Source organism: Rhea americana, unplaced genomic scaffold (genome assembly GCF_003343005.1).
Source record: "Rhea americana isolate MKP2758 unplaced genomic scaffold, rheAme1 scaffold_374, whole genome shotgun sequence".
NCBI classification, from domain to species: Eukaryota; Metazoa; Chordata; class Aves; order Rheiformes; family Rheidae; genus Rhea; species Rhea americana.
Genome location: NW_028186506.1, coordinates 58,190 through 69,342, shown reverse-complemented (window position 1 = coordinate 69,342; position 11,153 = coordinate 58,190). Strand labels below are relative to the sequence as shown.

The window sequence follows — 11,153 nt, the reverse complement described above, 5'->3', positions numbered from 1 at the left end:
AAATGTTCACCAGAAGCCCCAATACTTTTTTAACATGTATTACACTGTGAGATTTGCTACGTAACTATTCACTACATTAATCAACTAACGCAAGAAGAGGTTGTTAAGCTTTGTACATGCACCATGTAGACAATTTCCTATTGATTCCAAGTCATCTATAGGCACATTTCACTCACTTCTTAAAATTTAAATAATCAGATTTCTGTCTTGCTGTTTCTTTGCACTGATGAGAAGACTTAATGCAAAGGCCATGGTTTCATGCTACTGTTCTGCCAGGATAGAACCAACGCTGAGGCTTCCATGCCCTTCTCATTCAGCTGCTCATCGCCAGTGTTTCCTCAAAGTCTACCCACTTTGAATGGAAACAATTGAACACCACCTGTATCAGCCTCTACACCAGATCTATGAAATGTTTTCGTTAAAATCGCAACAAAGCAATGCTTTATTTTTCAGCATTTTTTACAACATCATGTCACAGACGAGGTTTGAAGCATGGGTGCACCAGCACTGACCTAGGGTAATTAACAGAGCAGTAAGCTCTAGGCACAAGGATGAAGAGCAGGCAGAATGGGATGTGGGGTTGGGCTCACTTAGATTTGGCCTGTTGCTGGGAGAAAAGAAACATGAAGTCAAAGCTTTGAATTCTTCTTTTATGAAGGTAGACCTTAGGTTGTGAGTACCCTGGGCAGGTACAGTGCTTCCTTATCTGTCTTCAAAACAGGCAGAAAATAAAGCAGCTAATGAACAAAATAGACTTCCTTGTTCTTGATCAGTCACAAATATTTGAAAGACTTCCCAATAAGGGAAGATGGGAAAATCACAGCATAATTCCAACAGACTTTGTGATATCTAATGAGCAATACTTTCAGTTGTCAACTGCAGCCATTCCATTACTCATCCATTCATTTAGCTTATGCAGTTTGGGGGATAAGCAGAGTAGTCATGGCTAGTACTAATATTAATAATCTACAATTTTGTTAGCATACAGTACACAAATGTACACTTGAAAACTGAGACTGAAAAATGTACAGCTGAAACTGGGCTTGAAAAGGAAGTCAGCCTATCTAACAAAGCAATTTCTCTCAGACAAGAGGTCTTTTTGCCTCTAATTAGATGAAAACTAGGCCAAGAGCATATTTATGAGCAGCTGAGTGCTCTCTTAACAGACAGAAGTGCAAAATGAGTGACTCTCAATGGAAATACATAAACAACAAGCCCTGCCTAACTCCCAGAGTTATAGGAACACAGTTGGTGTTCCTCATTTCAGCCTCTTCCACCCTTTACCCTTTGTGAACCTGAGAAGTGAAATTCTGCTATACCACATTAAAGTATTTATTTTTACATTCTTTACAGTCTTATGAAGAGTCATAAACATATATACTTATTTTAAAAGTATCTTGCCTCGTGAAGAGGAAAATTCCAAGATGTGGTGCAAGGATACAGTTATTCAGCTGAAGTCAGTACAGAGAACTTTATTTACTCACTAGCTATATTCTGCTGAATAGACCACACTAGCATTCTTAACAAAGGATTTTTCATTGAAGAAGAAAGAAGAGGTGGCAGTAATTGGATACTACCATAGTAAGCATGTATACATCAAGTTCCAGTACAACAGTTCCACATCAGGACACCCATAAACTCTTGACTTTTTTTTTTTTAAGGCAAATTTCACTGGTCATCTATTGATGGATGTTTCACACTAGCAATTGCCAAAGAATATATTTAAGAAAAAGAAACAACAAAATGGTTCTGTCAGCTCTTGATGAAGAACACTGTCTCCCAAAATCTGAGAGATCCTCTCTTCTATAGATAAACAGCACCGCAGAGTAGAGGCTTGCTTAAGGCCTACAAGAAAGGAAATACAATAATTAACAAATCAATGGTATGTCCACACTTCAGGATGAAGCTTTAAAGAACCTAGCTGGAAACAGTATAGCTATGGTGATACAGAACTGCATGTGCATTGTCAGTTACTCAGCAAAGTAAATTAAAGATAGCTCAGATATCCCTGTACAAGTTGGTCCCCTAATTATGCTGTTCCTCCACACTATACACCTGCATGCAAAGTGATTTCATTATTTGGTGGTATTTGTTTATCATTTTAGGTAGTCTATGATATTTGTGCTCAAAAGGCACGACAGTTTGAGAACCACTGTCTGTACTACCTCTGTAAGTCTGCAGAACAGATACGTTCTTTAAAAATGGACCAAAATCATATGGTGAAAGCAGGCACACCTTTCCCCACTAGCTTATGACACTTCTCCCACAGATTGTTAAACCTGTACTTTAAATTACTCAGAAACTTGTGAAACAGCTCCTGAACAGTCCTCTGCCTTGCATATCAAAACAATCTATTCCTGATTTCCATATACTTTAAAATATAAGGTTGAAAGCTCAAGAGCTCAGAATTTGCTTGATAAGCTATTCAGTTACCCCTGGTTGAGGGACAAGAACCTCTGAGACAAGAGCATGGAGAATGACTTGAGGCAATATCTGCTCCATTCATCCTGTTTTAATTTCCCTGTTCTAGTTAAGCCAGTATACTGCAATATATTTGTCCTATATTGTCTCCAATAACATGATGGTCAAAGTGAAAGGCAGCAAAATAAGCTAGCACCTTCCCTGTCAAGGTTTTCCCTTCTAACTATAGCTTCTACCAAGTCAATACATCATTTCTGAGACAAGTATCATATGCTGAATATTGCTGATTAATCATCCAACACACAAAGCAAGTCTGTTCCCTTATTCTCTTAGCAGTGTTCAATCCTTCATTCCTGAATCACTTTAAAATTAAAATCAGGAATCTTTTGCTCTTTCATGACTTTGCCTTAAGATCTATAAATAGTATACTACGAATACAGTGCTAAGCCAGATGAAGAAAATTTACCTGATGAGTAGCTTACATCATTCCTTACTACAGCCTGAAGTCAAACTGAAAAACTGATCAAGCCCACTGAAATGTACCATTTTCACTAAATGCAGTCCACTGCTAGCTGGCTAATGCCCATTATTTACAGAATACTTTTGAAAGCTGAATGAATCAATACTTCCTCTAACACAAGACCACCGTGATTAGTAGCTATTTTCTACTCACTAGAGAATGCCTTGAAGTTGCAGTGCTGCTTTTGCTAGGTTGCCAGGTCATTCAAACTGCAGTGGTGATCAGCATGAAGTCTTGAGGACTAAATTGAAGACATTTGAGTTTCTGAAATTTTGTCTGACTGCTCTGAARTTCAGTCTGCCTCTTGCCAACAGAGTAACTGCAACTCTGGGTTTTCCAAGAGGCAGTAGCACTTCCTGAGTGGAAAAAAATCAGATTTTTACCTCACACTCACCATGGCTACCTGTTATAGCCAGAGCATAAATGACTGAGCATCTCAGTTTCTCTTATTCCTCTGCCTTTGTCCTCAAAGTTATTTGTAGCTCCCATTGCTCATAACTTAGGACACATTATGTCATTATTTCTGCCAAAYAACTAGTACTGCCACAAGTCTTTTAGTGTTTTCACAAAGAGATTAAGGTTCTAGTGGATTGGAGTTAGAAAACAACAAMAAAAAATAATGTGAATATAGTTCTTCCAGAGGGTTGAGGTTTTTTTACTTTTTCTTTTTTTAATTTGCTAATCTGACTTGCCAACCTGTTGCAGTGATGTGACCACATACCGCATGATCTGGATTGAGTCTGCATTAGAGTTACAGTCATCCAAGATAGCAGTTGAGTCTAGCAGGGAGCTGCAGTGTTTTATGCTTTTCTTTTCACTTATCCTTGGCTGGTTTTGCTGCAGCATGCTGTATTCCCTACTATCAGTCTCCTTCTTTGCTTCTTTTGAAGAATGATTCACCTGGAAAGAGAAAGAATACATCATTTGTTTGCTGCAATCCAGCCTTCTACTTGTTAAACTAACCTGAAGACTGGATTCTAAGAGCTTCCAGCTGCCAAATGGACTGACGGTGGTCACAGTAAGCAAAATACCACAGACCAAACTCAAAGATGACATAAATGGTAGGACAGATTTATCAGCTAAAGTCAAAAGGTTGAATGCAGAGTTGATACCAATCTAATATTTGCTGGGAGTAGATGAGGAACTGGCATTAGTTTGCTATAATCTGAGAACCATAGTTAGCTCCTTCCACTAGCAAGTGCAGCTTCCACCGTGGCTCACTGATAACACTCAAATACTTGATGTAAAGATCTAGAGCAAAACTGTGYACAGAGGTGAGGACTCCTGCAGGCAGGAAATGCTCAGTGCATGCGTCTTGGAGAACGATTCCCACCGTCTTCACACCCGATTCAGTGTAGTCTATCTCCCTCTGCTGGCCACCCATCAACTATCCGGCTACGGGAACACTGCAGGAGCTCTTACAGCAGCTGTTAGTGGACCCAAAGATTCGAAACTAATGTTGAGAAATAGGCTGATGATAGCAACAAACAGACAGAGAAGAGACCAGTTAATGCAGGATCAAGGAGAAACTTACCACAGCTCTTATCTCTAGCAACCAGGGTTTGCCATGTGACCAAATCTCAGTATTTCACTGAGATTAGTACTCTCAGTACTACCTCTGGTTTAATAGGATGTGCTGATATCTATGTTCTAACAACAACATCTGCTATATATAACCACATCCACTAAGTATCACACGCATACCTCTGCATATGTTTATTAAAAGTGGATAGTTCTTCTAGAAAGAGGGAAAATACTGGAAATCTTTGATAACTAACACAAATGCAACTGAACTGGTGTATTTCTATGCCCATTACTGAAATAGCTAAACCTGTACACAGCATATTTATACCATCACAACTACATTAGTGCTTAGAAGCTTGTATTGCTAGAACTATTACTAAATTGGAGCAATTCCATTTCCTAGCAAAGGAAGGGTTTTAGGAAGCAAAATGGAAAAAAGAAATCTATATTCTCAGATCATCTCAGAACAGTCGTACTTCATACAAAAACAGTGCTGCAGCTGGGAAGCTGGCATAGTTTAGAGTTCTTGCTGCTATAAACACATATCATGTAAATTTTTCCAGCAATGGACAAGTTATTAGACAGAACTAGCCAGATACATGGTATCTCATCGCTCACAAAGAAAGAACACYGAAGGAACATCAGAAGAGAAACCTGCACATTATGCCTAGGTAAACCAATATGATTGCTTATCATAGCTGCCAAAGATAACAAACATAGTGAAGATGTAGAATTGGTGCTCTGTGATGTCCTATGATTACCAGCAAAGGAAGGAGCAGTAATACTAGAGAAATTAAGACAAATTAGACGAATCAGTATAGTTAGGAAAAGCAGGCAAGCATTTAATCTTTAGGCAAAAATTGAAACAAAGGCATTTTATGCTGTCAAGCTGGAATACAAACTCATATTTGCGGAGTTTTCCTCCTAATTTGGTGTCCAATTCTGTTGCTCATTTGAGTTTCTTCACCTGACTTATATAACAGCACGAAATATACTCTGCATTAGAGAAACTAAGAAATGCTTCCAAGATTAAGACACGCATACAAAGACATATAAGAAAAAAAACAAATACTACCCTAAGACTAGTTTAGAGATGTTCTGTCTTTTACCTCTTACTACCAGAATCTTCATCTCTAGCAGAACTAATGCTCTCCTTGTAAACAGAAYAATTTATCAGATGTATGCACATAATATTGTGTAAATGAATGAACAAGATGCAGAGTTGGAAAGGTATTAGCCTCCTTCCTTCTTCACTACATGATCCTGGTCACACTGCATAATGTACAAAGCATCTTAATTAAGCACAGAAGATTTAATGGCACTAAATATGATCAGCACTATACTGATCCCATTACTCTAAGGAATCCAACAAATGAGGCTCAACAGCTTCWATTTCCCTTCACTGCAATCTCATCAGCGTTCCAATTCCATCACTTTTGAGAAATCAGCAGTTTCAATGGAAGATAGCCCTCTTTCTCAGTAAGGCCCCATTCTACATTCACTTATTAGTGGAGCTAATGCTGTGTTGGAATGATCCAGAACTACATAACAGAACCGTTTCCAGTCATCAGCTAAGCCATGACTTCTTGTAAAGAAGAAAAACAAAACATCTTAGATTCAGGCATTTCATTCCTTCAAAGATTACCTCTTATAACTCTTTTTTTCACAATAATACTTCATGAAAAATAGCACCAGAATAACATGGAAAATCAATTAGCTACAGGWTTATAGAAGTTCAGATCAGTGCTGCATACAAGTTTTAGGACATGTAGTACTATGTAACACATGCTAGCTTCTACCACAGAGCGTGCTCAAGTATTTAATACATAATTTTGTTCACAATACTCAGAACTGCAAAGACAAATTACTAATATTTATGAAGTGCTTAGAGATTCTCAGGAAAAAAGCCACTTCGATAGTTAAACCATTACGGTTTCTGTGTATCTCTGGTTGCTATGTATTGTACTGTCATTAACTTCTGTTAATAGGCTTGTTTACTCACCAAGTTCTTACACAAAGGGTCAGAGTATACTGAAGTAGCAAAATGCGTAATGCTCTCATTATAAGCAAATCACAGGATGTCACCAGCACATAAATCCTCAAATCAGACTTAAACCTACCAATAATAAAAAGCTAGGAAAGAGAATAYGAAGCTGATTTTGCTTATAAGCGTGCTTGCAACATGTGAAGAATACTAGTAACTCATTAACTCACAGAGCAAAGGTGACAAGCCTACTTGACATCCCTACTGAACTCTTTTCTGTGCCTGATATGCCTCCAGAAGTAGTCTAGCCCAGCTAATTCTGAGATGGGAAATCTACTGTAAACACATATTGCTGGCGCAGATACCCCTAACACTTTGAACAAATCAGAGCTTGGATTTGCCTTAAAGCAAATGTGCTCAGGCTGTCCACTGAAAACTTACCTGGTCCTATACAGCTCAGCAAGTGTTTGCAGTTTACAGAATGAACAGAGAATGAATTTTGTGTTTAAAAACAGAGAAGGGGCCTATGGGTAAGTCTATCCTACCTCCTGCTGAAAGAATCTGATATGATAGGGCTTAACTGGACTCATGAAAAATGAGCATCTTTTAAGTGTTCACTTAATGATCAGAGGTGAAGTTTTCCTTGTCCAATTCATTTCTCCTGAATGGCATGAATTTTTGTCAAGGTGAATCCACCTCAAAACATTTAAAATCTTTTATGAACAGGAGTTTACACAGTAGTATGTAAAGCAGACATTTTTCTTTTGACAGTGATGAATTCTTTTGACAGTGATAAATCTAAGGAAAATGACCAGTGAATCCTATTTATGGCTGACTGACCACATCAAAGCAAGGCTAAACTGGATATTAAAATACTAGGTCAGTGACAGAACAGTAATCTTGAAACAAGGAATGGAAGGATTACCCTTGAGGCACGGAGCTGGCAGATCATATCCTGTCCTGCTTTTTTGTCCTTCACAGATTTGGTGATGAAGATACCTCTCCCCTGACAGCCAGAGTCCAGTTTACAGACATAAGCCTTAAGTTTCCTTGATCTGCTATTGGCCTGCAAATCACCGTGACTATGAGAAGGAATAAAATGGAACAGAGGCACACTCCGTAAGTCATGAAACAATCGCATTAAAGCAGCTTCCTAATATAGATTTTCTGAGACGAGTTTTTCAATCCATTACAGGAATTTTCCAAAATTTAGCTCTGACTATGACTCTCTCTGTTGTGAGAACACTAAAAGAATCAGGACTACTTTCCTTTAGTGCCCTACATTTAAATCTCAAAACTTTTAACAAATAATTTCTTAGTTTTCCTGACTTTGTTTCCATCAGTAATCTACAGAGAGACGTACTTATTTTCTTAAAGCAGAGTATATGAATGTTAGTCTATCATTCAGGGAAATAAGGGCTTCCAACATAATGCTCTAAGTTAGGTGGGTAGAAATGTTAAGACATTAACCAGACATTAATCACAAGGGCATGATTTTGATACTTGCTGTCCCAGAGTTTAGCAAGGTTGGAGATATTTTTGGCAGAAAAATGCTTACGGAAGCAATGATCAGAAAGAAAAAAAAAACAATTTATCCTATGCTGCCAGAAAATCCAYCTCTAACAGCAAATTTTGCTTTCAGAAAAGCCAAAATTGGAATGAATTGCATATTTTCAAAAATATCTCCTTATGATATACAAAATAAGAGTTTTAATCTGACAGTCAAAAATCTGACAGGCTTTAAGAAGGGAAGACACCAGGTCCTGGGAAAGAAATTGAATTCTTTTAGAAAGAGCTTTACCATCCTGTTCATGTTCCTACCCTGCAAGTCCTTCCTATAGATCTCACTCATTCCAGGAAAGCAGCTAGTTTTCTGGTGAAAAAAAGTCCAGAAAAAAAAGTCATAAATAAATATTTTGATCTTCCCCTTTTGGATTGCAAAAAACAATAAAGGCACCATCATTTAGCCTATCCAACTCACAGTTATAAGTACTGAATAACTTTTCATTAAGCAATCCAGTGAGACAGAACAACCTATGCACTACACTGTCCACTTCTCATTATCCCTTGCTTCCCATAAGGCATACCACTTTGGAGCTTGAGGCACTACATCACAAAACAGAACAGAAACAGTTTCAACAGAATGAGGATTTATAATTTCAAACTTTCTGTTTGGACTCAGAGGGAAACGTAGAATCACCATTCAATTAGGCCATTCAACTCATCAGTCAGTCAAGGTGGATTGCTACCAGTCTTCTGCTCACTGTGGATGTACTATCTACAACTTGGCTGCTTTAGATGATGATCTGGGCAATTAGTCATAAATGACTATTGAATAAACCAGCAATTTCTTACAATTTCAGAAGCTTTATATTAGCTAGCAATAACTGCTAGAACAAACAAACAGTTCCATTCATATTTCTGAYGAGCGATGAAAAACAAAGATTCCTGGAACACAAGTCTGAATGTTGCTTTATTTGAGTTGGGAACAGAGCCATTTATAGGCTTGCGTTCTTCGTTCAAGGCAAGAATCCAGAAAGTGCTGGCAAGAGCTCATAGACATATTAAGTTTTGACTTCTTGCCTAACTTCAGTCATTATGAGATAAACATTTAGAATGATCACAAGCTAGTTCTTAAAAAAACCCAAAGCATTAGGGATAGTGCATGTTTGCAAAGAGCAAGTGTTAGAACAACAGGGGACACTGGGGCAATAAAGAAATACTTTGACAGATGACTTGTATGCTAGAATATGTCTGCAGTAAACTACATTAATGGTGGAATTTTGAAACAGTCTGCCAAACTTTGTACAAAGCAAAACACACGAACACTGAAGCTTCTGTTTTCTAACAATTCAAATGATATTTTGAAATAATGTTGTGACCTGAATGAATGAAAGTAAATTTATTACTCTTTAGGAATCACCTACGTCACAATTCTTTTGGCTTCTCCATTCAAGAAACAGCAGGAGATGCTATTCTTGAAATTTGTACTTGCAGTTAGTCAGACTCATCCCAAGTCATCTGAGAAATAAAGTATAAAGACAGAGACACACAAAAACAGTTCATGTTTTATTTTAAAATCAGTATTTTAAAGAAAAAGCACAGATCAGAATGTAAACAGCACACAAAGACTAGGGAAAGGGCTTTTTCTCTGACATATATACAGCTGTATGTTCAGCGGTCTTCCATTTTAAGTCAGTGTCTCAGTAGGTATTTTCTGTTCTCTTACAAACTTTCATTCCACTTCAAACTTATTTCTTTTTTTTCTTTTTCTTTTTTTTTTAATTCCAGAAAGACACCTGAATTGCAAATTCTCCTTTTCTCCTCATATCCACCTACATCCTGATCTTTGGTATTCAAGGCACTTTCTTCAATTTCTACATCTCTTTGTAAAAGTTCATCTTCAACTCTATTTTTCTTATCCAGCTCTTCTGTATTCTGCATTGCTTTTTGAGAAAGTGCATACTTTCATCTTACATTCAATATCTTTATTTTAGGAAAACASCCAGAACAGAAGAAAATTGAACAGTGCTTAAGCATTAGCCATCAATCCTATCGATTTTCAGTGGCTCCAGCAGCACTTATACAACACAGCTCAGAATGCTGTGGAAAACACTGAATATTCCCAGACYGAGAAGGGACACATTCAGCTTTACTCTTTGCTTCAGAGCAGCCACTATATTTTTCTTGTTTCTATGGAAAGAGCAAAAAGAATATGTGCCCACCCTGYTATCTGTTCTTTTAAAACCAGAAGAGATTCCAATTTATCCCCRCATTTGAGCTGTTTCTGGTGATGCAGCCATCTTTATGGCATGCCCCTAATTAAAGTCAATGCTCCACCTCTGCTCCCCTGTGACTGGAGCAGGCTTTACCAGATTCAGGAGCACAACAGATGAGGCTGTGGCATATGTGCACTCACCTGAAAGCTTAACTTTTGAGATGCCTTTTCCCCCCCCCATGATTTTATCCCTGTACTTGCGACGCTGACCTGGAGGAATTAACGCCGCAAGCAGGAACTCACCCCTGSAAGTGCCATTACAGAGACTGCAATGGCCAGCTTCGGCGGGAGCGCTGGGCTGTGAGCAAGGGGCGCTCGCCCCCGGCCGCAGCTCCCTACCCTGCGCCGAGGCACCGGCGGGGCCGAGCCGGGRGCGCAGGTGCCCCCGCTGGCCCGGGGACACCGCTCCGCGCTGAGGTAAAATGCCGGGCCGCTGAGCGGAGAGAACTCCAACACCCACCTACCCTCGCCCCCACCTCCYCCGCCTTCTGATTGGTCAAGATAACCCCTCTTTTCCCTCTCCGCCCCGCCCCTTATATTTACATATCGCCACTCCATTGGGCCAAGCGACCAACCGAGGCTCTGACTGGATAAAAACCGCACGGCGACGGCGAGGTGTTGTTACAGCGACGAAAGGACGCGCGAGCCTCGCGCGCCTCGAGGCAGCTGGCGCGCGCCGGGGCTGCGCGTGCGCATGCCCGCCCCTCCGCTCTCCTTTCCCGCCCCCTGCGAGCAAACGGCCGACTAACGACTGCTAACCGCCCCGCCTCTTGCCACGGGGGCGGGGCTTCTTTTGACCAGCCACAGCCAATCATAGCGGGGACATCTGGCGTGATTTGAATATTCATGAGGGGCGCCGCGGCGGCGAAGGGGGTTCTGGGAGGTGGCTGTTGAGGGTGGTGGGAGGGAGGTGCTGGTGGCAGGAG

General features: G+C 39.7%; 1 long non-coding RNA gene across 2 annotated transcripts; it reads right to left on the bottom strand.

Annotated features, from left to right (window-relative positions):
- Positions 1-1,316: 1,316 nt before the first annotated feature.
- Positions 1,317-10,687, bottom strand: LOC146591368 (uncharacterized). Of its 2 annotated transcripts, none has more exons than XR_014896821.1 (5): positions 10,438-10,687; positions 9,377-9,470; positions 7,375-7,531; positions 3,663-3,841; positions 1,317-1,845 (listed from the first exon to the last, which is right to left on the bottom strand). It is a non-coding gene; the product is annotated as an uncharacterized LOC146591368 (long non-coding RNA). The 2 variants fall into 2 exon arrangements; XR_014896820.1 differs by having other exon boundaries at positions 10,471-10,687.
- Between the last annotated feature and the right edge of the window lie 466 nt (positions 10,688-11,153).